This window comes from Lactuca saligna, chromosome 4 (assembly GCF_052625555.1).
Source record: "Lactuca saligna cultivar CGN05327 chromosome 4, ASM5262555v1, whole genome shotgun sequence".
Classification (NCBI taxonomy): Eukaryota; Viridiplantae; Streptophyta; class Magnoliopsida; order Asterales; family Asteraceae; genus Lactuca; species Lactuca saligna.
The window spans coordinates 110,581,790-110,608,818 of record NC_136420.1 but is presented as its reverse complement, the minus strand read 5'-3'; the positions used below and the strand labels follow the sequence as shown (position 1 = coordinate 110,608,818).

Below are 27,029 nucleotides of genomic sequence, written 5' to 3'. Positions count from 1 at the left end.
TGAGAGAAGTGGTATCTCGGCATGGGTGCCGATCTCGATTGTTTCGGACCGTGATGTGCGTTTCACTTCCAGATTCTGGAAGAAATTTCATGAGGAGTTGGGTACTAGATTGCATTTTAGTACCGCATATCATCCCCAGACAGACGGCCAGAGTGAGCGGAAGATTCAGACGCTTCAAGACATGCTTCGAGCATGTGTGTTGGATTTCGGGGGTAGCTGGGATGCGTATTTACCCTTGGCAGAGTTTTCCTACAATAACAGCCATCATTCGAGCATTGGTATGCCGCTCTTTGAGCTGTTGTATGGTAGGAGGTGTCGGACCCCCATTTGTTGGGGGTGAGGTTGGGCAGTACAGAGATCGTGATTCAGACGACAAAGTAGATACAGCAGGTTAGACAGAGGTTATTGACCGCCCAGAGCCGACAAAAGAGTTATGCAGACAGACGCCGGTCCGAGCTTGAGTTTCAGGTCGGCGACTTCGTTCTCCTGAAGGTTTCCCCTTGGAAAGTAGTGATTCGGTTCAGGAAGAGGGGCAAGTTGGGGCCCCGGTTTATAGGACCATTTCGTGTGATTGCGAGGGTAGGCCGGGTAGCTTATCGGTTGGAGTTGCCAGCAGAGTTGGGGTAGATCCACGACACTTTTCATGTGTCGCAGTTGAGGAAGTGTATAGCCGATGAATCGGCAGTGGTTCCATTAGAGGATATTCAGGTGGATGCAAGCCTGAATTATGCCGAGAGACCAGTGGCCATCAGAGATCGGAAGATCAAGGTTCTGAGGAATAAAGAGGTACCTCTGGTGTTGGTTCGGTGGCAACACCGGAGGGGATCGGAGATGACATGGGAGCCAGAGCGTATGATGCAGGAGCAGCATCCGGAGCTATTTTCAGAGCGAGACTTCGAGGGCGAAGTCTAGTTCTAGTGGGGGAGAGTTGTAACAGCCGGATTTTCAGGTATCTTGCATGTTTATGATTTTTGGTGTTCTAAGAGGGGACTCGGCGAATTGGAGCTCAGACTCACCGAGTAGGATCGCGGAACTGGTCGCGGGATCGCGCCTGGACTCGGCGAGTCCAGGATATGGACTCGGCGAGTCTGCGCTGTGTGATGAAACCCTAATTTCTCGGGTTTGGGACCTATTTAAAGTGCCTTATGGCCGTCATTTGTGCTCACCAGTCCCTTGAGTGAAACCCTAATCGAGTGTGAGCGTTTGGAGCAAAGGAGGAGGCCATTATTGATCTTGGAGGTGTCATTTTTGCAAGGAAAGGGAGAACTAGCTAAGGGAAAGCAAGTGGAGCCACTTCTGAGATTTTGGAGTCCAGAGCATCACTATTGTGGTAATAATTTCGAGCTATCTTCTTCCTTGTTGATGTTTATTTTGATTTAGGGTTTGTTGAACCCTCTTGTGGCAAGATCTAGTGCCCCCTTGGTCCCTTATGTGGTTTAAACCATTGATCTGGACCCTTGGAGGTCCAGAGTGTCCCTTTGCCCAAGCTTTTTGGGAATCAATGGAGGTTTTGGATTGGAATCCTTATGCCTTAGGTCAAAATTCTATTTATGAGCCATAGGGTGTGTTATGGACACCAAGCTAGAAGCTTTACGTGATGAATCAGTCTAGAGAGGCCAGATCTATAGATTGTGGAAGCAGATCTGACCTTAGAAGCAAGTTGGAGTGGTTGCATGGCATGGACTCGCCAAGTCCGATGAACAGACTCGGCGAGTAGTTTGAAGATTGCCTTGGGTTCGCTCAGTGAGTGGTCCAGTCGAGTCATAGGGTGACTCAGTGAGTCAGGGTGAGTTAGAGAGGGACGACAGGTGGACTGAGTCGAACTGGGACTCGCAGAGTTGTTCTTGAGACTCGACGAGTTGAGTCGGGGTGGCCCCGCGATTCTTCCAGATGGAACTCGTCGAGTCAGGGGGAGTACTCGACGTGTAGAACGGGAATTCTAGAGAGTTGGTGAAAACGTCTAGACTCGCCGAGTCGCCATAGCGCACTCGCCGAGTCCAGTCCATGTTGACCATTGACCGTTGACCGGAGTTGACCTGTGTTGACTTCTTAGGGATAGTCAACCTTAGAAATATAAAGTGTTAATTAGAGACATATGATGTTATAGGAGGATTAGAGCTTGGAGGATCGAGCACGAAGGATTTCCAGGATTCGCGAGATATCGAGATACGCAAGGTGAGTCTTCTCACTATACTTTACCTTGAGTAGGTAACCAAAGTTATGTGATAGAGTATTTGTATGCTATGTATGTTATGTGTTGTACTGCATTATTTCTATGTAATTTATGTGATGCATGTTTATCAGAGTTAGAACCTGAGGGTTCATAGAGTTTGGGTGCTCGGACCCACAGAGTTATAGCCTCGAGTGGCTAATATGTGTTATATGTGGTATTTTAGGGAACTCACTAAGCTTTGGGCTTATAGTGTTTGATGTCATTGTTTCAGGTACTAGTGACGACCGCGGGAAGGTGTCGGCTTGATCCGTACACACACACACGGAGTTTATACATTTGTGATCTTGGGATTTTGTATTGACTTGAGTTGGATAATTAATATGGTTGTTTTATGAATATTAATTGAATTATGTTCTATGAAAATTTGAAAATTTTGTTTTGAAATTTACGGTGTTACAATTTGGTATCAGAGCCTTGGTTTGAGGGATTCGGGTACACCTTCGGGAGTATTTGAACTCAAACTGAGGATTTGGAAAGATATTTTCAAAAGAAAACTTAACTTTTCTAAGAGTAAAAGATTTTCTTGAAAAAGAAACAAATTCCAGGAAGAAACGTGTGTACGATCAGTCAGCGCCCGAACGGTGAATTCCCAAAATACCTTTATATTATGTAATATTGATATTGATATGATGTATCTGCATGCTAGAGTAGGCTAGGTATTGCTATTAGGACTAGAGTGGCCTGATTTGTGATGCCTTAGCCTAGGGAGAGGTGAGTTGCTATGAGATGCCTGAGAGTGAGTAGGTAGCAGCGAGGGGCTTATGAGAGATCTATTAGAGAGTGGTCTACGCATGATAGAGTACTTGGGATTTGGGATCCGCAGAGGAAGATTTCGGGTGTGTACTGAGACGGTGTGGACAGTAGTATCGGGCCCGTACTACTAAAAGCATCGAGGCGGTGCACAGTCCAAATAAGAATCTTTGGAATACCAAGAATCAAGGAGGGATGGATTGTCGAGTGTGAGTATGATCGAGTGAATTCTAATTTATCACATGTTGTATTTCAGAGGTTGATCATGGTGAGGACATGTCATATGCCGGAGGGTGCCGGAGCTAGTGATGAGGAGATTCGACAGATCATTCATGAGGAGGTGGCTGCGGTCATCAGAGCTGAGATACCAGAGATGTTCGGGTCTATTAAGACCGCACTGATTAAGACATTTGACGAGCGTTACGCCGCTCTTTCTGAGGCTGCTGTTGCAGCGGCTACCACAGCGATCGCTGCAGCGAGACCCCAGGGAGGTGATGCGTTGCTGTTTCGGGAGTTCAGCAACACCAAACTACCAGAGTTTGATGGGACACAGGATCCGGTGGCAGCTATGAGGTGGATATCTGATATGGAGGGGTGCTTCTTCACTTGCTCATCTCCTGAGCATATGAAGGTTCGGTTCGCGCTAAACCAGCTTCGCTTGGGAGCGAAGGACTGGTGGAAGTTTGTGACGGTGCATTTTACGCCTGCTGAGCTTTCGGCGGTGACCTGGGAGAGGTTCACTACCATGTTCCGGGATGAGTACGTTCCCCAGGTGGAGAGGGAGCGTTTGGCATATGAGTTTCTGACCCTCAAGCAGGGTACTGAGTCAGTTACAACGATCACGAGGATGTTCCATGAGAGGGCAATGTTCTGCCCTGAGCACGTGTCCACTGAGCAGGCACGTATGAGCCGCTACTTGAGCATTTTGAGACGGGATATTAGGGAGTTCACCGCGAACTCCTCGTATCGGACATTTGCTGAGCTTCAGGCAAATGCCCGGAAGAGGGAGATTGAGCTTGAGACACAGGCCAGGGAGGAGGCGGAGTCTCAGGGGAGGGATCGGCGGCCGGCACAGTCTCATCCGGCAGCCAAGCGGGCCAAGCCCGCTGATCCCAAACCCGGGAGCCAGAAAGGCCGCACTTGCGGGAAGTGCGGCAAGGGTCATGATGGAGTCTGTCGAGCGGGATCTTGCTACAAATGTGGCAAGGAGGGGCATATGGCTAAGGACTGCCCCAAGGGGTTTGCAGTGTGTTTTCACTGCAACCAGACCGGACACCGGAAGGCGGAGTGTCCGCTGTTGCGCGGAGCATCTCAGGGATCTGCTCCTGCCGCCATCAGAGCTACAGAGAGTCGGCCCGTGAAGGCCGAGGCGCCGAGAGCTCGAGGGAGAGCCTTTTAGCTGACTGCGGAGGAGGTCCGCGCTGCACCCGATGTTGTGGCTGGTACGTTTCCTTCTATGTATTTATTTTGGTGTTGAGATATTATGCTTATATTATGTTATGCGTAGGTACCTTCCGTGTGAACTCTGTGCCTGCTTTAGTGTTATTTGACTCGGGTGTGAGTCGGTCTTTTGTATCTTTGGCCTTTAGTCAGCATATCAGTGTTAGTCGTGAGGCATTCAGTCGGCCTCTGAGGGTTTCCATAGCTACCGATAGAGTGATTTGTGCCACGGAGGTCCTCCGAGGATGTGTGTTAGAGATTTTTAGGGTTGAGTTTCCGATTGATATGGTTCCTATTGCGATGGGTGATGTCTGTGTCATTGTGGGCATGGACTGGTTGAGTCGATTCGGCGCAGTTACCGACTGTGAGTGTCAGCTGGTGACCATACGAGATCCTAGTGGGGGAGTTCTTTCAATGTACGGCGAGGGTACACGTTCTGGATCAGCCTTTTGTTCGGCCGCTAGGGCGAGGCAGTGTTTACAGCAGGGCTATAAGGGTTTTGTGGCATATGTGATGGATATGCGGGTGGCTTCCGTGAGACCGAGTTCAGTGGAGGAGGTTCCGGTGGTGCGTGAGTTTCCAGATGTTTTTCCCGAGGAGTTACCGGGTGTGGCTCCCGTGAGGCAAGTAGAGTTCAGTATTGATTTGGTTCCGGGGGCCGTGCCTATCGCTAAGGTGCCTTATCGTCTTGCACCTCCAGAGATGCAGGAGTTATCCTCGCAGCTTCAGGAGCTGCTGGGGAAGGGGTTTATTCGGCCGAGTAGCTCGCCGTGGGGAGCGCCCATTCTGTTTGTGAAGAAGAAGGACGGCTCACATCGAATGTGTATTGATTACCGAGGCTTGAACAAGCTGACGGTCAAGAACCGTTACCCGTTGCCGAGGATCGACGATTTATTCGATCAGTTACAGGGAGCATCTTGGTTCTCCAAGATTGATTTGAGATCGGGCTATCATCAGGTGAGAGTGCGGGATGAGGACGTCCAGAAGACAGCGTTCAGGACGCGATATGGGCATTATGAGTTTGTGGTGATGCCTTTTGGGCTCACCAATGCCCCGGCTGTGTTAATGGATCTCATGAACAAGGTATGCATGCCGATGTTGGATCGGTCAGTGATTGTATTCATTGATGATATTCTGGTATATTCGAGATCTAGAGAGCAGCATGAGGAGCATTTGAGGGAAGTTCTTGGGGGTTTTGAGATCGGAGAAACTTTATGCAAAGTTTTCCAAGTGCGATTTCTGGTTGCGGGAGGTCCAGTTTCTGGGACATCTTGTTAATCAGGAAGGGATCTTGGTCGATCCGGCCAAGGTTGAGGCGGTGATGACTTGGGAGGTGCCGAAGTCACCCTATGAGATCAGGAGCTTCCTTGGGTTGGCAGGGTACTATCAGAGATTTATCAAGGATTTCTCCAAGATCGCGGTGCCACTCACCAGATTGACCCGAAAGGGTGTTGCATTTTCATGGGGTCCCGAGCAGCAGACCTCCTTTGAGACGCTTCGCCAAAGGTTGTGCGAAGCCCCGGTATTAGCTCTTCCGGAAGGGATGGAAGATTTTGTAGTATTTTGTGATGCATCGATTTTAGGGCTGGGAGCGGTACTGATGCAGAAAGGGCATGTGATAGCATATGCATCGAGGCAGTTGAAGCCTCATGAGACGAGATATCCCACGCATGATCTAGAGTTAGGGGCAGTGGTGTTCGCCCTTAAGATTTGGCGTCACTACTTATATGGGGTTCGTTGTACGATATACATGGACCATAAGAGTTTGAAGTACTTGATGGATCGGCCTAACCTAAATATGCGGTAGAGGAGGTGGTTGGATGTGGTCAAGGATTATGATTGTGAGATCATGTACCACCCGGGGAAGGCTAATGTGGTAGCTGATGCGTTGAGTCGCAAGGCGGAGAGTACTCCACTGCGAAATGTATGTTTGAGATTGACCATGATAGCTCCAGTTCTGGATGCCATTCGAGGGGCACAGGCCGAGGCTGTGCAACCGGAGATGCAGAAGAGGGAACGGGTCGTTGGTATGGTTTCAGAGTTTGTTTCGGATGGTCGAGGGCTTATGACTTATCAGGGCCGGATTTGGGTACCGTTTGTGGGCGGTACGCGTACTACTTTGATGGAGGAAGCGCATAGATCGAAATTTTCGATCCATCCTGGGGCTACGAAAATGTACTTGGATTTGAGGAGGGAGTATTGGTGGCCCTGTATGAAGAGGGACGTCGCATGGTTTGTCGAGAGGTGTTTGACTTGCTGAAGGGGTAAGGCCGAGCACCAGAGACCGCATGGCAAGTCGCAGCCATTGGAGGTTCCTGAGTGGAAGTGGGAACATATCACTATGGATTTCATCACCAAATTGCCAAGGACTGCCAGAGGAGTTGATGCAATTTGGGTGATTGTGGATAGGTTGACGAAGAGCGCTCACTTCCTTGCCATCAGTGAGAGTTCTTCGGCGGAGAAGTTGGCGGAGGTTTATGTGAGAGAAGTGGTATCTCGGCATGGGGTGCCGATCTCGATTGTTTCGGACCGTGATGTGCGTTTCACTTCCAGATTCTGGAAGAAATTTCATGAGGAGTTGGGTACTAGATTGCATTTTAGTACCGCATATCATCCCCAGACAGACGGCCAGAGTGAGCGGAAGATTCAGACGCTTCAAGACATGCTTCGAGCATGTGTGTTGGATTTCGGGGGTAGCTGGGATGCGTATTTACCCTTGGCAGAGTTTTCCTACAATAACAGCCATCATTCGAGCATTGGTATGCCGCCCTTTGAGCTGTTGTATGGTAGGAGGTGTCGGACCCCCATTTGTTGGGGTGAGGTTGGGCAGTACAGAGATCGTGATTCAGACAACATAGTAGATACAGCAGGTTAGACAGAGGTTATTGACCGCCCAGAGCCGACAAAAGAGTTATGCAGACAGACGCCGGTCCGAGCTTGAGTTTCAGGTTGGCGACTTCGTTCTCCTGAAGGTTTCCCCTTGGAAAGTAGTGATTCGGTTCAGGAAGAGGGGCAAGTTGGGGCCCCGGTTTATAGGACCATTTCGTGTGATTGCGAGGGTAGGCCGGGTAGCCTATCGGTTGGAGTTGCCAGCAGAGTTGGGGCAGATCCACGACACTTTTCATGTGTCGCAGTTGAGGAAGTGTATAGCCGATGAATCGGCAGTGGTTCCATTAGAGGATATTCAGGTGGATGCAAGCCTGAATTATGCCGAGAGACCAGTGACCATCAGAGATCGGAAGATCAAGGTTCTGAGGAATAAGGAGGTATCTCTGGTGTTGGTTCAGTGGCAACACCGGAGGGGATCGGAGATGACATGGGAGCCAGAGCGTATGATGCAGGAGCAGCATCCGGAGCTATTTTCAGAGCGAGACTTCGAGGGCGAAGTCTAGTTCTAGTGGGGGAGAGTTGTAACAGCCGGATTTTCAGGTATCTTGTATGTTTATGATTTTTGGTGTTCTGAGAGGGGACTCGGCGAGTTGGAGCTCAGACTCGCCGAGTAGGATTGTGGAACTGGTCGCGGGATCGCGCCTGGACTCGGCAAGTCCAGGATATGGACTCGGCGAGTCTGTGCTGTGTTATGAAACCCTAATTTCTCGGGTTTGGGACCTATTTAAAGTGCCTTATGGCCGTCATTTGTGCTCACCAGTCCCTTGAGTGAAACCCTAATCGAGTGTGAGCGTTTGGAGCAAAGGAGGAGGCCATTATTGATCTTGGAGGTGTCATTTTTGCAAGGAAAGGGAGAACTAGCTAAGGGAAAGCAAGTGGAGCCACTTCTGAGATTTTGGAGTCCAGAGCATCACTATTGTGGTAATAATTTCGAGCTATCTTCTTCCTTGTTGATGTTTATTTTGATTTAGGGTTTGTTGAACCCTCTTGTGGCAAGATCTAGTGCCCCCTTGGTCCCTTATGTGGTTTAAACCATTGATCTGGACCCTTGGAGGTCCAGAGTGTCCCTTTGCCCAAGCTTTTTGGGAATCAATGGAGGTTTTGGATTGGAATCCTTATGCCTTAGATCAAAATTCTATTTATGAGCCATAGGGTGTGTTATGGACACCAAGCTAGAAGCTTTACGTGATGAATCAGTCTAGAGAGGCCAGATCTATAGATTGTGGAAGCAGATCTGACCTTAGAAGCAAGTTGGAGTGGTTGCATGGCATGGACTCGCCGAGTCCGATGAACAGACTCGGCGAGTAGTTTGAAGATTGCCTTGGGTTCGCTCAGTGAGTGGTCCAGTCGAGTCATAGGGTGACTCAGTGAGTCAGGGTGAGTTAGAGAGGGACGACAGGTGGACTGAGTCGAACTGGGACTCGCCGAGTTGTTCTTGAGACTCGACGAGTTGAGTCGGGGTGGCCCCGCGATTCTTCTAGATGGAACTCGTCGAGTCAGGGGGAGTACTCGACGTGTAGAACAGGAATTCTAGAGAGTTGGTGAAAACGTCTAGACTCGCCGAGTCGCCATAGCGCACTCGCCGAGTCCGGTCAAAGTTGACCATTGACCGTTGACCTGTGTTGACTTCTTAGGGATAGTCAACCTTAGAAATATAAAGTGTTAATTAGAGACATATGATGTTATAGGAGGATTAGAGCTCGGAGGATCGAGCACGAAGGATTTCCAGGATTCGTGAGATATCGAGATACGCGAGGTGAGTCTTCTCACTATACTTTACCTTGAGTAGGTAACCAGAGTTATGTGATAGAGTATTTGTATGCTATGTATGTTATGTGTTGTATTGCATTATTTCTATGTGATTTATGTGATGCATGTTTATCAGAGTTAGAACCTGAGGGTTTACAGAGTTTGGGTGCATGGACCCACAGAGTTATAGCCTCGAGTGGCTAATGTGTTATATGTGGTATTTTGGGGAACTCACTAAGCTTTGTGCTTACAGTGTTTGATGTCATTGTTTCAGGTACTAGTGACGACCGCGGGAAGGCGCCGGCTTGATCCGTACACACACACACGGAGTTTATACATTTGTGATCTTGGGATTTTGTATTGACTTGAGTTGGATAATTAATATGGTTGTTTTATGAATATTAATTGAATTATGTTCTATGAAAATTTGAAAAAATTGTTTTGAAATTTACGGTGTTACAATTTGAAAACATTATTTCTTTTATTTGTAAGTTGTAATTACATACTATTTCCATCTTTTGACTTGTGATCTTATTCTTGCCATGTGTGGCTAGAACCCTAGTTTCTCCAACTTCATGTTTTAACTTCTTTGCTGTGATTTCAATCATATGACCTGATGTTTGCTTTTAATTTCTATCTAGTGAATTCGATTTTGCTTGAATCAATTGTTTGATTCTAATTGTGATTCTTATTATCCATTTGAATTAGGGTTAGGTCATTCAAGTTATCTATTTTTCAAAATCCATAATTGTTTTGTGAATTGGAGTAAGTAACAAGCACTAAACTAATTTCAATTCAATGAATGAAGTGTAAATCTTATTCACACACTCTTACACTCCCGAGCTTATGAGGGGTATTGGGTGTTGTTGGGAACATTCACATAAAGTTTAATGCAATCTTTTGATCTAATTCTAAGAGCTTGTTTATATTAGGTTAGTAAGGTTAGGTTAATCAAAGAGCTTGTTTTGGTTTATTAATGTGGTGAATGGGAAGTGTTAGAGCTTGTTAGCACTTTCAAGTACTAACTTAGATAGAGTAGAGCAAATATCTAGTCCTTACAATTTTTGAATTTAATTCACTTATTTAGTCGATTACTTGTGTCTTTAATTATTTGTTCGAATCATTGCATTCAAACCCCCCTCTTTACTGTTGGTGACCAAAGTACCTTACGCAAAGAGGTATAGACTGATTGTCCTGTGTCTCTGTGGATCGACCCTACTTGCCTTGTACTACCTCTTAGTGCAATATAGTAGTGCTCTTTTGGAGTATATCGTACCCCTTTATTTGTTGGGTTTGACACACCTAACATAAGTCCCCTCAACTTATCTAGAGTTTGTCCCTAAAATGTGCAAAAGCTCTAGATACTACTTACTCCTTTCCACTAAGGCTCCTCCAAGCCCACTCACCATTCCGCCTAAGCTAGCACTACACCGCCACTGATCCAAACACCTCAGCTTAATAACCTAAAGTTATAAGTACCAAATGCAACTTAAATAGTTGAGAAAACTTCCAAATACCCTGAACACATGATTTTCGAAATGGTGTTATCATTTGAGTTATTATGAATAGTTTGACCTAAAGATATAAGTACCATTCTCGACATCATCCCACTTCAGGCCTATAAGCTCAAGATACATCACCGTTCTTTCCTTCATCCGACATATACGATGAAAGACTATACTAACAAAAAGCTAAATAAGACTCTATAAAACTTAGATCAACTTCATCAGGTTTTTAGACTATGCCTCTAACTCCTAAGCCCTAATCAAACATGAATAGACAATGGACCCTCAACGTAGTCCTAGACCTAAGCCTATCCAACTAACACTAAAACCTGATCCGGCCTTGATAACCTTAAATTCTTCTTACAACACCAAAATGAAAATTCACCCAATCCTTATCATAAGACCTCAAAACGTTTGATGGGCCATGCGTTCCCTAACAGTTGTATCCTTAAAGACAAATGAAACAAAGGAAACAAAATCTTATGGACATTGATCATACTACTATCTATGTTACTCTATGTGTAAGTCTTCTATCCTTGACGATTGTTTGCAACTTCTCATTTCGCCATGCATTACCCGAAAAATCCTAAAATCCTATGCACCTACTGTAGTTGCAAGGTCACCGCCCAATAGGTGGAAAAACAAATCATAAGTTTCAAGTAGTAGGAACAATGCTAGAAAATGATACAACATATGAAACCATGCTTATATGTCTCTAAATTCTAAAGTTTCTATAATCCCTAACTCTAAGGAATGAAATTTCTTTTATCAGTGGCCTTCGGCTTCAGAGAACAAACTTTGAGTGGAAAAATGAATCCTATTTTTCAATGTGATCATAATCCTTAGTGATCAGGGGAAGAGATGGCAGGTATAAGTGAAAATCTCAAAAATTACTTGGTATTTTCCAAGGAACAAAGAACTCAAGAAAGTAAAAGCCGCTGATATGAAACTTCTACTTCTAGATGTTACTCATTATATCGGGAAGAATGTGTCATGGCTTTGGTGGTGAAAGCCGAACTAAGAAAAAAAATATAATTTGTAATTTTTATCTTTCTTTTCTAACTGTAAGTTTATTATTATTATTATTATTATTATTATTATTTGTTTTTTAATGTATGCATTTATCTTTTAATGGAATTTCTAGGTTTTTATTAAAACTAAGTTGTTAAAAAAAGATATGTCATGGCAGCCAATACCCTTCAAATGGCAAAAAGATGAGAAGTGTAACAAAGCTGATGTGGCGTTGATGAAAAAAAAAAAAAAAAAAAAGCATGACAAATTTGATACTACTCCCCCAACCTTATGGTTCTATGAAAACCACAAGAAGAGCGAGAAAGAGCGGAGATAAAATGTTTCCTATCATGGTTGGTGTAATAAGTGTAAATGAATAGGAATTGAATACAACAATACCATGTGGCTTATTGTAGGTTGTCATCGCCTTCAAAACAACGGGATTTTTTTACAGATGTTTTCCTTGCATACATCATACAATAACTTGAGGTTAAGATCATGGCGAGATCAAGTCAAGGTGGAGGTTTAAGACAGTGAGTGAAGGACATATGATTTGGTGTAGTAGCCATTGCTCTTTTGGGCCAGAAGGTGCCAAGGCATCCCCTCTTTTAAGGTTCCTAAGACTTGTACATATAGTTTATATATTAAAAAGTCAAATATTTACTAAATTGGTTAGTTAGGCCTTCCTGTTTTCAGCTCTAGTTCTTAAAATCCAGTAGTTAAATAAGAACCAATATCAATAATCAACCAAGAATAAAAAAATCAATACAAATCTCATTTCATTATAGGAGACCAACTAAACTAGAAAACTATCTCTTGAAAACTCTATAAAAAACCAAAAACCTAATGAAATTTACTAATTTTTTAACTCAACCTTTGAGTTTAAGAAAACATAAACTCAACAAATTTTATCCCGTTTGCCAAAAAATAAGTAACGCCGTCGCCCAACTACCCACCTCCTTCACTGGTTGTCATTATTCTCCCCATCTCGCCATAATGTTCACCACTTCTGTATGTATGCTCTCCCTTTCTTTTCCATCGGTTGCTGCCTCGCATTCGCCAGTTGTACCTCTGACCTCTCCTTCTGTCTCCTTTTTCTAGAGTAAACTATACTTAGCGTACTATCACGACATGACTCTTTCGACTAGTCTATCTCGTGTGCGATAGTTTGTAAACACCAAGATTGACCATTATTCGGGAGTTTGACTCTGGTGAAAAGATGTTTTTCCAAAGCCGACTTCATCACTACATGCAATCACTAATATAAAAAGAAAAGGAGATAATAGGTTTCCTTGCCTTACTCCTTTTGAGATAGCTAACTCTTATGTAGTTGAACCATTGACAAGAACCGAGGCCCGCCCACATTTGAGAATTCCACTAACCCATGCTCTCCGTTTTTATCCGAATCTCATTTGTGACTTTATGGAAACTAGAAAATTCCATATGATAAAGAATCAAAAGCTTTGTTGAGATCAACTTTAAACAACATCATTTTCCTTTTATATTTTTTTGGCCCACGAGCACAATTTAGTAATCATGAAAGACCCATTTAAAATGTAGTGTCCCTTCACATATGTCGATTGCTCTACACTAACCACAAAATCTAGCACTTTTTTATTATGGTTGAAAGAATTTTGGAGATTATTTTTGTATAGCGTCCAATTAGGTTTATGGGTCGAAAGTCCAAGAGAGACAAAGGGTCATGGATCTTAGGGACGACGGAGATAAAAGAGGAGTTACATCCCCTTGAGATGCTTGTCGTGGTCTCAAAGTGTTTTAAAGCTTTGATAAGATCAACTTGCAATTCTTTTTTCTAGGTCTGAATGTTTGCATCTTCTTCTTGCATTTTGGTCATTTTTTCGTAGTTGTTGATACTATTTGATTAGAACACACATACAGTTTTTTTGATTGCATACATGGCTTGATGAGTGGGTTAGACTTGAACAACTTGACCTTGATTTAGTTGAAACTGACGTAGAAGAAAAGGTGGAGGACAAGGTAAATTTGTTTCATACCTTTGTCATATTGAGTATAGCTAATAAGTCCATCATGCTAACATCCAAATTAGTTTTTTCATAGCCAGAATTTATAAAATTTAGGACACTAGGTACCTGAATCTGTATCAGATATGTGGATATACCACAAATGGAAAACCAGAATTTTAACCAAAATATCTTTTATATTTTAATTTTACATAACTTAATTGAAATTGGTTTCATGTACTAATTTACGGCATTTAAAATAATTTCAGGAAACCCGATTGAAAATGACGTGGCATTAGAAAAGTAAGATCGATGACACTCATGTGGAGGTATGTCCTATTGGCTTACTTTTTCATATCCCTGTTACATTCCAACTTGATTAATGCTTATGAAATCGTTAGACTTGTGGTCAAAGGCATGATGCAGGCAATCTATATATGCAAACAAATGACATGTTCCTTGCTCTGCTTCATGTTTATCTTTTATTAATGAGATGAGAATTTGGTAACATATGTTTCCTGGCCCCTTAAATCGTTCCCCCTGATTTCCATCTTCCCTACCTAATCGGGAGCATTTTTAGTTTTTAATGTGGCACACCAATGTCATTGCCATAGATAGATCATAGAGTTGACCAGAAAATTTTGACTTCTTAAGCTGCAGGGATGACTTATCGTCTCAATACTTTAAGTTGGAAAGAAAATAAAATAGGCACGTTTCTAAAGATCTATGGCGATGACATGTCGTCGCCACACACACACACACACACACACACACACATATATATATATATATATATATATATATATATATATATATATATATATATATATATATGTAATCTTTTAATTACATTACCGAAACCAAAAAACGACGTAGTTTTTTTTGGTTGCGGCGAGGACTTGTAGATGGAACAAGTTAGCTGGGAATTTTGGCGAGTCTCTGAAAAACATATGGCGACGAGCGACAAAATTCGGCTATAAAGCACCAAGAAGACGCGATTCACATGCTGGGGAGGTTTACTGAACTCTTAACTCACACAACCCTCAAACTAAACAGCCGCTTGGGTTGCCTTCCTCCTTGACAAAGATGCGAAACTCCTCTTAGTTTTATAACCACTCCTGCCCCTGAATAACTGAATGATTCTCCCCCACTGTGAATCAACTAAATTCCCAGAACACACGAGAATTGAAGGATTCCTAATCCTTCTTACCCTCCAACTATCGATCTGTTGATGACCGGGGCTTACCCTTGCTAGTGATCCATTACTAGTCAATCTTAACGATTACCTAACTCCTGGAATCTGGAAGAATACACTTGAGACCTTAACCAGTATGAGAATCCAAATCACCTCCCATGATACATACCAATTCCTTGAATTCTTATGTCGACGACTAAGAACCATAACTTTCGCCATGTACTGGCAAACCTCTACTCTAATTTATATCCTCAAGGAATCATTGAACTTTAACCGACTTCAGTCCATGCGAAGGTACGATTCCCTTGACACATCCAATGATCAAACAACTCATGCAACTGACACGACCATCTTCATGCTACCATTCCTTTCCTAGCAATGGTAGTTCCTTGAACTCCAAAGTTCTTCCATAGGCAGGTGTCAATCATACCCAAACATATGATAGAACCAATAAACCCTAACTTTACTGGAGAACTATCCCACTCATTCCTGACCATAGGTCCTCCAAGCAATACTCCTGAACAGATTCTGATAAAGACCCAAAGCGATAATGGTACATACGGGACCTACTCCGCAAGATACATCCATTGGAAGATTCATCAAAGACTCCTCAACATGCATAATGGCATATGTCAACCCTTGATAACTAAGACAATAGCAGAGAACCAATCAGAAATCTAACTTGTTCAAACTCAATGAAAATTCCAAAGCGATACAAATTCCTGATATCCACCTGAAGTGGCAGAAGATAACATACCCGCAAACATCTGAAGGAATCTTGACTACCTCCTCTAGAGTTACCTCGACAATCTTGAGGACAGGGTGCAACACTCCCTTCCTATCCAAATGACAAGAACTAATAGTAGGATCCTCCTTCGTGAAGGATTCTAGGGATCCATAGGCTTTGGGCTCCAAATGAGCCCTAACTTCCCCGCGACAATTATGGCCCAAAGGCCCCGAGACGACTATTGAGAGCTGCCAAAATTCCTTCCTTGGAAGAACGAAAGTCCACTGAGGTCCATTCCAAAACTCTACGAGTAATCTCCGATGAGATGAACTCCCACGATCGCACATCGATTGGCCCACGACCTGCTCCTGAGCCGGAGCCAAAATCTGGATCCCATTCCTAAGTGCTCCAAATCAGTCTCCCGCTCTCGAGCTCAAGAAATCATATCATTTAGGGTCTCGCACCCTGACATACTCACCGGCTCAATCATCTATGGTTGAACTGCAGTAGCTGAAGCAACCTCTGCCTTAAACCGGGCTACAAATTACTCCCAAGACATAGTCTCCAATCCCGAAAATGCAGTAGATCACACAATCAATCATATCCGCCCGATTAGGGATGTCAACGGGACCAAACGGGAGCGTAAATAGCTTCCCCCGCCCCGGCTCCCGAATTCAGTTGCTTACCCCACCCCGGTCCCACCCTCGGATGTGCCGTTTACATAGCCCCCGGTTACCTCTATCGCCCCAGGTCCTGCCCAGGTTCCCCCGGTTTATAGGCTTAAATTTTTTTTTTCTAAAAACTGTTTTGTTTTAGGCTAAAAAATATTTTTAATAACTTTAAAAGCTTAAAACCTAATCTTTTAGAAAATAAAAAATTAAAAATCCAACATTTCAAAACGACAATTCCAAAAATCTTACAAATATAAAATACGACAAATCTAACATTACAAATATAAAATACATACATGTCCAAAAATATATGATCAATTCGCTACATCTTGAAACTCCATTAATTGGAAACGGGAAAATGAAAGCTACACTAAACATAAAATTAGAAAATATATTTTGTATATGTATTTTATATTATATATATATATATATATATATATATATATATATATATATATATATATATATATATATATATATATAGACACACACACACACATACAAATCCGAGGCCCCCGTGGGAGTACGGGACGGAAACACCGACTCCCGACCCCAGTCCCAAAAATAATAGGGTTTAAATCTGCCCCCGGCCCTACTCTCGCTCCCGATTTTTAAAAGAATTTAGTCCCGTATGGTGTCGGGGTCCCGCGGTGTCACACCCCGAAACCGATGGCGGAAACGTTCCGGGGCGGAGAACATCATGTAAGGTATCACAACCAATGTACATAGCAAGCATAGTAAACACAACCATTACATTACATAGGAATATTTACATTTTTTGGAAACAAACTAATACATGTTTTATATATATACATCAGTATGAACAAAAGTAAGGACGAGACTTATATATGCTCCGTCTTGCTCCAAAAGAACGCGGGATACCTGTCTAACGAGAACCTGAGAATACAAGCAATTTTAAAAATATCAGCATAAAGCTAGTGAGTTCATAAGCATGTTTTGTTTGATTTCTGGTGAAAGAAAAATGTTCCTTTGATTTCGTGAAAAGTCGTTATCCAAGAAAAACTCATATTTTCTTATAAGAGAAGTTTAGTTATCCAATTGTTACACAGCTTGTTTATGAAAGTTAAGTTATCCCAGCAAAAACTCTTATTTTCCTTAAAAGTTGGTAATTTGTTATCCATACACGAGTATGTACTATACTTAACAAGAATTTTATTTTCGAAACTCTAATTTCGCTCAGAGGAGTGTATTAATAGATGCATTTTCGAAACTCTTATTATACTCAGAGGAGGATATTAGATGTAATTTTGAAACTCTAGTGACACTCAGAAGACTACATTAACCGTATTTTCAAAGCTCTGGTGACATCCCAAAGGAGTATATTACATGTATTTTCGAAGCTCTGGTGACACTCAGAGTAAACTCTTCACTTGGTGACATCCTAAAGGGGTGTAGGGCCTAGATAGGGAGTTTACTCTTCAAGAGTAAACTCTTAGAGGATATTTCGGCCCAATGACCATATCCCCATGATTTTACGGCCGTAAACTCGTGGGTGGAGTGTTCTTGATTGCTCAAAGGTCTTATATCACTTGGGGAATTAAGCTAGGTTCAATTCTAGGGCATAGGAAGTGACTAAGGCTTCATATGAACATTTAAGGGAGTTTACGGCTGTAAACATAGAGTTTATGGCTGTAAACTCTTACTTTTCCCCTCACTTCATGTTTTGATGGTTCTAGGTTAAGCATACATGTTTCTAGTCCATTATACAAGCCATGGAGGGAAGTTAGGGCACCATTTCACCTCCTTAAGGGAGTTTACGGCCAAAGGACCAATCCTTGGGGGGTTTACGGCTGTAATCCCTTTATGGTCATGTTTTCTTTGATGTTTAAGGTCCCTGCTTCGATGGTGGTTGGTTCTAGACATTATTCCAAGCCATAGGAGGTGTTTAAGGGGCAATTTAACACCTTAAAAGGTGTTTACGGCCTATGAAGAGGGATTTATGGTCCAAGAATGTTCTTGGGCCGTAAACTCATGTTTACTCCCCAATTGACAAGTTTTTGATGCTCTAAGCTCATACATGCAAGTCCCTAAGTCATAGCTAAGCACTAGAAGTGATTTGGAAGGGTTTTAGGGCTTCAAAACCCCATTTATGGGTGTTTACGGTTTTGGAGTGTTCCAGGGCCGTAAACACAAGATTTTGAGGGTTTTGGATGATTAAACATGGATTTGCATGCAAAATAAGCTAAACAACAAGGTAGGATAGATTACTTATGATTTTGGAGCTCAAAAGGGGCGTTTTTGGATCAAAATCGGCTTTGTAGATAGAGTAGAGAGAAAGAGTGTGTTAAGAGGGTGAAAAAGCTTCAAATGTGACGACTCGATCCCTTATATAGGGGTTGAGTTTGCGGCCTGGTGTAAATCTAGCCGATACCGACATTAAACGGAGCTTATGGTCGTACCCGATTAAATGTTCGTAACCCGACGTGGTCGTGAATTAGAAACTTTTAAAAAGAATATTGAGGGTGTTTCACGTGTTTCTAATGCGTTCCGATACTTATGAAGTCATAATAAATGTTTTAGTTTAAATAACCTAATCCAAAATGTTAATGGAACAATTTGATAAAGACGAGTTTTATTAACGGAAAAGGGGATTCCAGTGACGGGATAAATTTCAGGTTGTCATACGCGGGAGCGGGTTCCCATGGGGGGTTTTTTGACATCCCTACCCCTGATACAAGAGATCCAAGGTGAACCGAACCTTAGGTCCTAAGGGGTAAGGACTAGTGTGGAAAACACTTTCCATCTCCTTAAACAAATGTGAACACAAAACCCTGACAGTCCTTCCACTAACTGGCTCACCACCGGATCTAGGACTCAACCCTGGTCCTTCCCCATGTGTGTTGATCCTCATTTTGCAAAGCTGTTATTCCAACTATCAGAGCATAACCAAGAATTCACCTTCCCATAAGCTCCTTAGATTCTCCAAGACTCTCACCGATTCGAGTATGAATCCTGTGCTTTTAGTAGTACGGGCCCAATACTACCTTCCACACCTATCCATACTTTCCTCAATGATCCTCCTAGATCCTCTAAATCACATCTTGAAACTGACGCACCCAAAACTCACTAACCGCACTTCTAACCCACTGAAGCATGTCCTAGGCTTTCCTAGGTTCCCGAACCTACCCAGTCCTCAGTTGTTAAAGTATTCCCATTAATGTCAACTAGCTACCTCATGTATATAGCCACATGAAACAGAGATTAGATAATCCTTCGAGTAAAAGACTCAATTATAGAACGATTGGACTCAAACAAGAGTTGCGCAATAGGGTCAAGTCCATCACTCTGAGATTATCTAGTTTGTGCCACCTGTGACTCAACATATTCATTAGTAGCTAACTCACATTGCTAAGAGTCCCACAAAGCACAAAGAAATCAACATTCAGACAATGGAAAATCTAACCAACATACTCCATCAAGCCATTCTATCCTCTTATCAGGAATCTATACTAACATGCAATTTAAAGGCTCATACCATCAAGCATAACCTAAACATGCCATCTTACCACTAACTAATCGGTACTAGCATGTAGCTTAATAAATACATACAGTAGGCATACAAGGCATCCTTCCTATATCCTTAGCCTTAATGTAGCATGCAGTTCACATATTCTCACTTCTTATCATAATATAACATGTATGGGTATCTTGGGGGAAAACTTACTTGAGCTCGGTCGATTGCACGCATCACACCCATTCCTTTACATAGAGATTCTTTTGTAATTAAATGTTTATTTTATAAAAATTTCATCAAGCCCTCAGTTTGAGTTCAGGTTCACCCAAGAGTATGCCCGAATCCCTCAAGCCAAGGCTCTGATACCAACTTGCAACATCGCAAAATTTGGAGCCAAAAATTTCATTTTTAGTTAAGTAATTATAAGAACCAGTAGCATGGAACATCAATAGTGTCAACTCATTTCATAATCAAAAACCAGTATTTCAAATAACCCAAAACATGTCGTAGAAAAGTAATATCAGAGAAAAACTCCCAAAGATCTCATAATGCGGAAATCATAGTGTGATGCGTTGTGATCATGTCGGATCCTTTCCTTTTTTGAAGAAGAAGTACCTGAAACCAGAACTGAAAACCGTAAGCACAAAGCTTAGTGAGTTCCCCCATCATACCACATACCATACAATAAACATACTGTCAGAAATATCTTGCTTCCCAACGTACCCTGCTAAGCATACATGGGTGCTCAACCTACCCATGTCAGACATACCAAGGTGTCCGACTTACCCTATCAGGCATACCTGGGTGCCCTACCTACCCATGTCAGGCATATCTGAGTGCCCGACCAACCCTCTGGTTTATTTCAACTGGTTACGGGGTCTGTTTCACTCACTACCACTATCACATAATACCATATCATAAACATACTATCAGCCATATCTGGGTGCCTAACCTACCCTCCAGTTTATTTTAACCGGTTACGGGGCCTACTTCACCCCACTTACCACTACCACATAATAACATAGCATACAAGCACATAAGTCTCTACAGATAGTGGCATACCAGACAATTATCACAAAGACAATCATCTCTACTATAAACAACTACTAGTGGGCTGACATTGGTTCCTTTGACCCACTCATACAGAGAAGGTAACTCACCTCACACTGCTGAAGATCACTACAATAAATCCTTAGCTGCTGCCCAGACAACTCCTCGAGCTATCAATACCGAATATCACCCAATTAGCAATTGGGTCCCCAACCATGATCCATAAATCATACTTAGGGTAAAATGACCATTTTACCCCTAGCCCAACAAGATTCATAACTAAGGCCCAAGCCCAAAACCTAACAAGCCCAAAACTCCAAAGTCCATAAAAGCCCACTAATGGTCCAATTTTCCAAATTGGGCCTAAACCCTTACGTGGGCCTTACCCTAAAGCCCTAAAATCCTTGTCAAAGAATAAGTCTCCGATGGCCCAAAGGTCCAACCCATTAGGCCCACTAAAGCCCAAAACCATTAGGCCCACCAAGGCCCAATACAAAACCTAGGTCTAGGCGCAAAGGCCTTACTCTGCAGTGGGTCATGAGGCCCAACAAACTCAGGCACAACATCCTAAGGCCCAAAAACACCTTTGACCACTTTGCATGCGTACGTACGACGTACTTGGCACGTACGCCGGCCTTGACAAACTTCGCGGAGGCTGACCCAGTACGCGCTTGTACTAGGGTACACCCAGTGTACTACGGTATGCCTAGCGTACTGATCAGCCTACTAAGAAACTCCTTTGTGACTTAATCCATTTAGTCCTAACATCCAAAACATAGATCCATTCCCTTTAAGACGTCTTAAACCATAAAGTTACAAAATTTATGTGTTTGTATGCATAGATGGGGGTTAAGACATGATTTAAGTCCTTAAACACACTTTATTACCATCTAACACTTGCATGGTCGTGGCTTAACCATCAAGGCACAATTTTTATGGTTCTAAATGTTTCCAAGAGCTCAAAAGGATAGCTCTTATAGACTTGAACTACCAAAACACTAGAAGTCTCAACTATGGGGTCAAAATGCCACAAATAACACCACAAAACTATATCTAAACCTGCAATGGTCAAGGTTAAAGCTTGATATGTCAAGTGAGTTAGAAAAAAAATGCTAAACTCGTGGATCTACAAGCTCTTTTCACGTTCTTGCTCCTTCTTCCAACCCCTTCTTCTTCCAAACCACCAAAAACCACCTTAAATATGCATAAAATGGCTCATAAGGCATACAAGAGGCTTAGGGTTCGATTTCTACTCTTTAGGGACAGTGGAGGCTGAAAGGATGAAGGTTGGGGCGAACATAAGGTCTTTATATATGGTGCAAACCCTAACAATTAGGGTTTTGGGGATCCTGAGTGTACGTTGGGCGTACATCCTGTACGCTAGGCGTATGTCTCCCCAAACTCGCATCCATTTTTCCATCTCTATGTTGCGCGTACCCCAGCTTACGTTAGGCGTACTCTCGCACATGTCACCTTGCATGCATGGGAGTGCCATGCCACTTATTTCCATTAAGGACCAAAATTTCCAATAACTTCAAAATACCATAACTCCCTCATCCTAGGACTGTTTCCAACGAACCTTATATCCACGAAAAGGTGGCGAGAAACCCTACGCTCCTAACAACACACCCAAGCCTTTAAAACTTCTGAATAAAAGCTAAGACCCATAAAATACCGACTTATCAATTTACGATCATACCCTGGCTTCTAAAGTCACAATCGAATACATGGATCACTTAAACCATGACAACTACATCTGAAATGGGATAAATTCTTCCTTTCCTGAAGCCCTAAACCCCATGACAACTGATGATTGGGCTGCAAGCCCAAGCAACAAGGCAACTCTGAAACCGAGTGTTACAAATATATATATATATATATATATATATATATATATATATATATATATATATATATATATATATATATAGGTTCAGGTTCATTTGAGACCATTATAATTTTGTGAGACCGTGAGACCAAATCTAAAAATAATTTTAAAATGCAAAATAAATGGAAAAATCCAAAAATTCTTTTTTTAAATATTATTTTCGGAACTTGAATTAACTAAAAACAATATAAAAAAATATAAAAAATAAAAAAAAATAAAAAAAATAAAAAAAAATTCCGTTTTTTTTTTTTTGAAAAATACGTGAAATATTCTAAATAGAATATTACACTGATATTTTAAAATGCAAAATAAATTGAATAATCTAAAAATTCTTTTTTTAAATATTATTTTCGGAACTTGAATTAACTAAAAAAAATAAAAAAAAAATAAAAAAAAATTCTATTTTTTTTGAAAAATGCGTGAAATATTTTAAATAGAATATTACACTGTACATATTCTAAAAATAATTTTAAAATGCAAATTAAATGGAAAAATCAAAAAATTCTTTTTTTAAATATTATTTTCGGAACATGAATTAACTAAAAAAAATTAAACAAAAAAAATAAAAAAAATAAAAAAAATAAAAAAAATTAAAAAATGTGTCTCACGGTCTCACAAAATATAGGTAGTCTCAAATGAACCTAACCCTATATATATATATATATATATATATATATATATATATATATATATATATATATATATATATATATATATATATATATATATATATATATGAAAATAAGTATTAACATTTTCCAAAGAGTTATATATATATGCTTACTTATGACGATGAAAGAGTTACAAAACATTGTTAAAAGTTTGAAACTTAAATGATGACAAAATTATAGATTTACCAATTGACGGTCATTTTATATGAGAAACACTTTATCTCTCAGAATTCGAAACTTAGTACAATCTATCTATGTTATAGCCGTTAATCCGTATGGAACATGAAGCACATTGATATATATATATATATATATATATATATATATATATATATATATATATATATATATATATACACACGGGTTGACAGTCTCGCCTGCAATTGATAGCTACAACCATCATCTGACGAGTCAAAACAAGCGTAATTGTTCAGTCACTTTATTATTTCATTACATCGTTGGAGCGTTTGCGATGGTCACATCACATCTCCTCACAATGTTGCTCTACAAAGGCTTTCACGCCCATAGTTCGACTATAACCTCATATTAGAACTCATAAATTTAATCTAGAACTCCAACCACTAAAACAGAACTTTTAAACAAAATATTTATGTGTTGAAAAATTAGTTTATATAATTCATTTTTAAAAGGTTTCCACCACAACACTTTTTGTAACTATAACTTAGGATTATTAAGTTATAAACAAAAAATGAAATTATTTTACTTGTACGGGGTACAAGTGTAGAAAAATTACATTTTATAATACTATAAGTCATAAACACACTCTTATTATAAAACACTTTGATTTCAAAGCTATAAACATAAATCTTTTTACGTGTATGTATTTTACATGGGTCAATATGTTGCATTTTTAATATTTTTTAAATCATGAGTCTAAACACTCATATAATTATAAAAAACATACATAGTCAAAACCTATAAAGTTCACCAACCTTCTTGTTGACATATTGTTTTCAAACGTATGTATCTTCAGGATCTAAGAGATGGAAAACACACCATGTATGTCCTGGAATAATACATTTATTTGGTTAGTTGATCTGTTAGGCCTTCTGTTTCATTTTTATTTATGTTTGAAGAACTTGTTTTAGTATTTTATTGTATGTCGTTAATGTAATTCTTCGTAACAATTTTATGGAAGACTTAACGTTTGTATTATTCAATATATGTTGTGAACTGTGATCCAATGTTTACGTCATAATCTTGATGTTTCCATCATCAATCGTAGTGTGACACAATTCGGGATACGAGGCAATGAGTAGGGCATCAAATCAATTCAACTTACACTTTAAAACAATCATGTAACAATCGGAAGAAAGACGAGCAAACAAAACCTTCCTGTAGAATTGAAAGAAGGTGGAGGTAGAAGGAAGCGAAAAATTATCGCTCAACGATTTCACCAATGATGGTCGATTTACCTACAAAGAGATTTGATTCGGTGGTAATGCTATTGGGAAGGGAGCAATAAGCCAACCTCCATTGCTTTCTATTTTAGTAACTTGATGAAACGTATATTGTGGTAGAAACATGAAGCGTCGCAGATGGAGGCAATCAATCATGTGAGTAATGATAGGTCATAGTGATGACGAGAATCATTTACTCTAACAATGGATGTTATAGGAGGTAGCCGAGGCCGATGATTTTAGAGAAACGTTGGAGAGAATATACCATATGTTTTTGTTTCATATATATAAATCGTGGCAATATATTACACATCCTAGCCATTTTAAATCAACAGAAATTTGACATGTTATTGCTCCAAGGATTATATTAGACAAGTGAAAAAAATACAAGGAGCAAGCATCAACAACTTCAAATTCAAGCCAACATAAAAAAATGTTAGTGTTCATACCTCAATGGGATTTAATATATATATATATATATATATATATATATATATATATATATATATATATATATATATATATATATATATATATATATATATATATATATATATATAAAAGTGTATTTTCATATTTTATATTCCATTGAAATTAAAGAAAAATACCAGCCTTAATTTGAAATATGATTTTTTATGGAAAAAAAATGTGTAGCTAAAATAAGAAAATGATATTTTCTATAGCATTTCTACATAAAAAAGTGTCACTATAACCATAATATGTTGTAAAGGAAAAACAAAAAAATGTCACTAAAACCAAAAATGCTTCAGCGACACAATCAGGAAGTGCACTAAAGACTTTTAGTGACATTTTTTTTTGTTGTGGATTACCAATGGGGATTTTAATGGTTATTTCTTTGTAGTTACTAGAACTTTTTATGAGCCAATATGTCAGGTATATGTAATGTGATATATACGCTAAGCTTTCTAGTAATAAAATACAGATGGACTTATAATTTAAAATACCAGGTTTGATAAAGTTAATTCCTATGTGGTGTGTATATCTTATCAAAATGATACATTTGTAGTATTTGAGTACGATAAATATACCTTATCGAAGTGTAATATATTTTTAGTATTTGAGTATTATGCTAATTATATGTTTATATATGTTGAATGTAAATAAAAATATTGCAAATTCTATCTTTATGACTTGCTTAAAAATTATTAATTTTTCTCTCTGTCATGCACATTAGGGACATGTCGATTATAATCAAATGTGTCTGATGTATAACAATGCCTTAGTACCATATTTTGAAATATACTCTCACACACACACACATATATATATATATATATATATATATATATATATATATATATATATATATATATATATATATACTCACACAGAGAGAGAGAGGGAGAGAGAGGGAGAGAGAGAGAGAGAGAGAGAGAAGTGTAAAATTCATATGTTAACTAAGATAACTAGACAACCTTTTCTAAATTTAAAAATAAGTTATGTTGTGCTTAAACTAGTATATAATGTATGTGATTTTTATGTAACTATGTCCTTAGGTAATAAAAAATTCTCTTTCACATTTATAGATGATTGCTCTTAGTCGTCTTATGAATACTTATTACACTCTAAAGATGAAGCCAAAGATAAATTCATTTTTTATAAAAATAAAGTTGAGTTGAAAAAGAATGACTTAATCAAAAGACTATGCATCGATACAGGTGGTAAGTACTATTATCCTAGTTATTTCGAAGCTCTATGAATTATACATGGAATTATAGCTCCATATATCCTCAAAAAAATTGTATACTAGTGAGAAATAAGAGAATTATCAAGGAACTAGTGAGTTCCATGTTGTTATATTCAGGATAAAGTGATGGATTCTAGGGAGAATCCATTTTAATAACTTATTTCATATTGAACATGTTTATAAATAGAAGGAACAAAATAAATCCTTATAATCTTTAGTACCAAAAGAAACGGGTTATCTTAAATTTTTGGCTTGTCATACAATTATGAGACTAATTGAACCCAGACTAAAAGTTTGGGAGAAAGAGGTATTGATTGTATCTTCATTAGTTATGCAAAGCAATCCAAGGTTTATAGGTTCTTTATTTTAGAACGTAATGACTATGTTTTAATTAATAATCACTTTTTATATATACCTACAACAAAGGACACGCCTACTAGTTCTAGTGGGACTAATAAGGAAGATGAATTTATACTTAATTTAAATGAATTCATTGACCTCCAGATAAGGCAAAAGAAATAAGGCTAAAACTTTCATAACTAATTATTAAATATATTTGCAATGAAATCTCAAGATGTTTCTTTGTTAAAGTCGTATTAATCCTTTCTTGAATGCATTCAATGGATCAAGTGGAGGGTACATCCGTTTTTTTGGCCCTATGGCC

At 40.1% G+C, this 27,029-nt stretch overlaps 1 long non-coding RNA gene across 2 annotated transcripts; it reads left to right on the top strand.

Moving 5' to 3' along the window:
• Window positions 1-13,219: 13,219 nt before the first annotated feature.
• Window positions 13,220-24,333, top strand: LOC145038753 (uncharacterized). 2 transcript variants are annotated; one of them, XR_013679543.1, is made up of 3 exons: window positions 13,220-13,394; window positions 13,829-13,888; window positions 24,231-24,333. It is a non-coding gene; the product is annotated as an uncharacterized LOC145038753 (long non-coding RNA). The 2 variants fall into 2 exon arrangements; XR_013679542.1 differs by having other exon boundaries at window positions 13,220-13,575.
• Window positions 24,334-27,029: the final 2,696 nt, after the last annotated feature.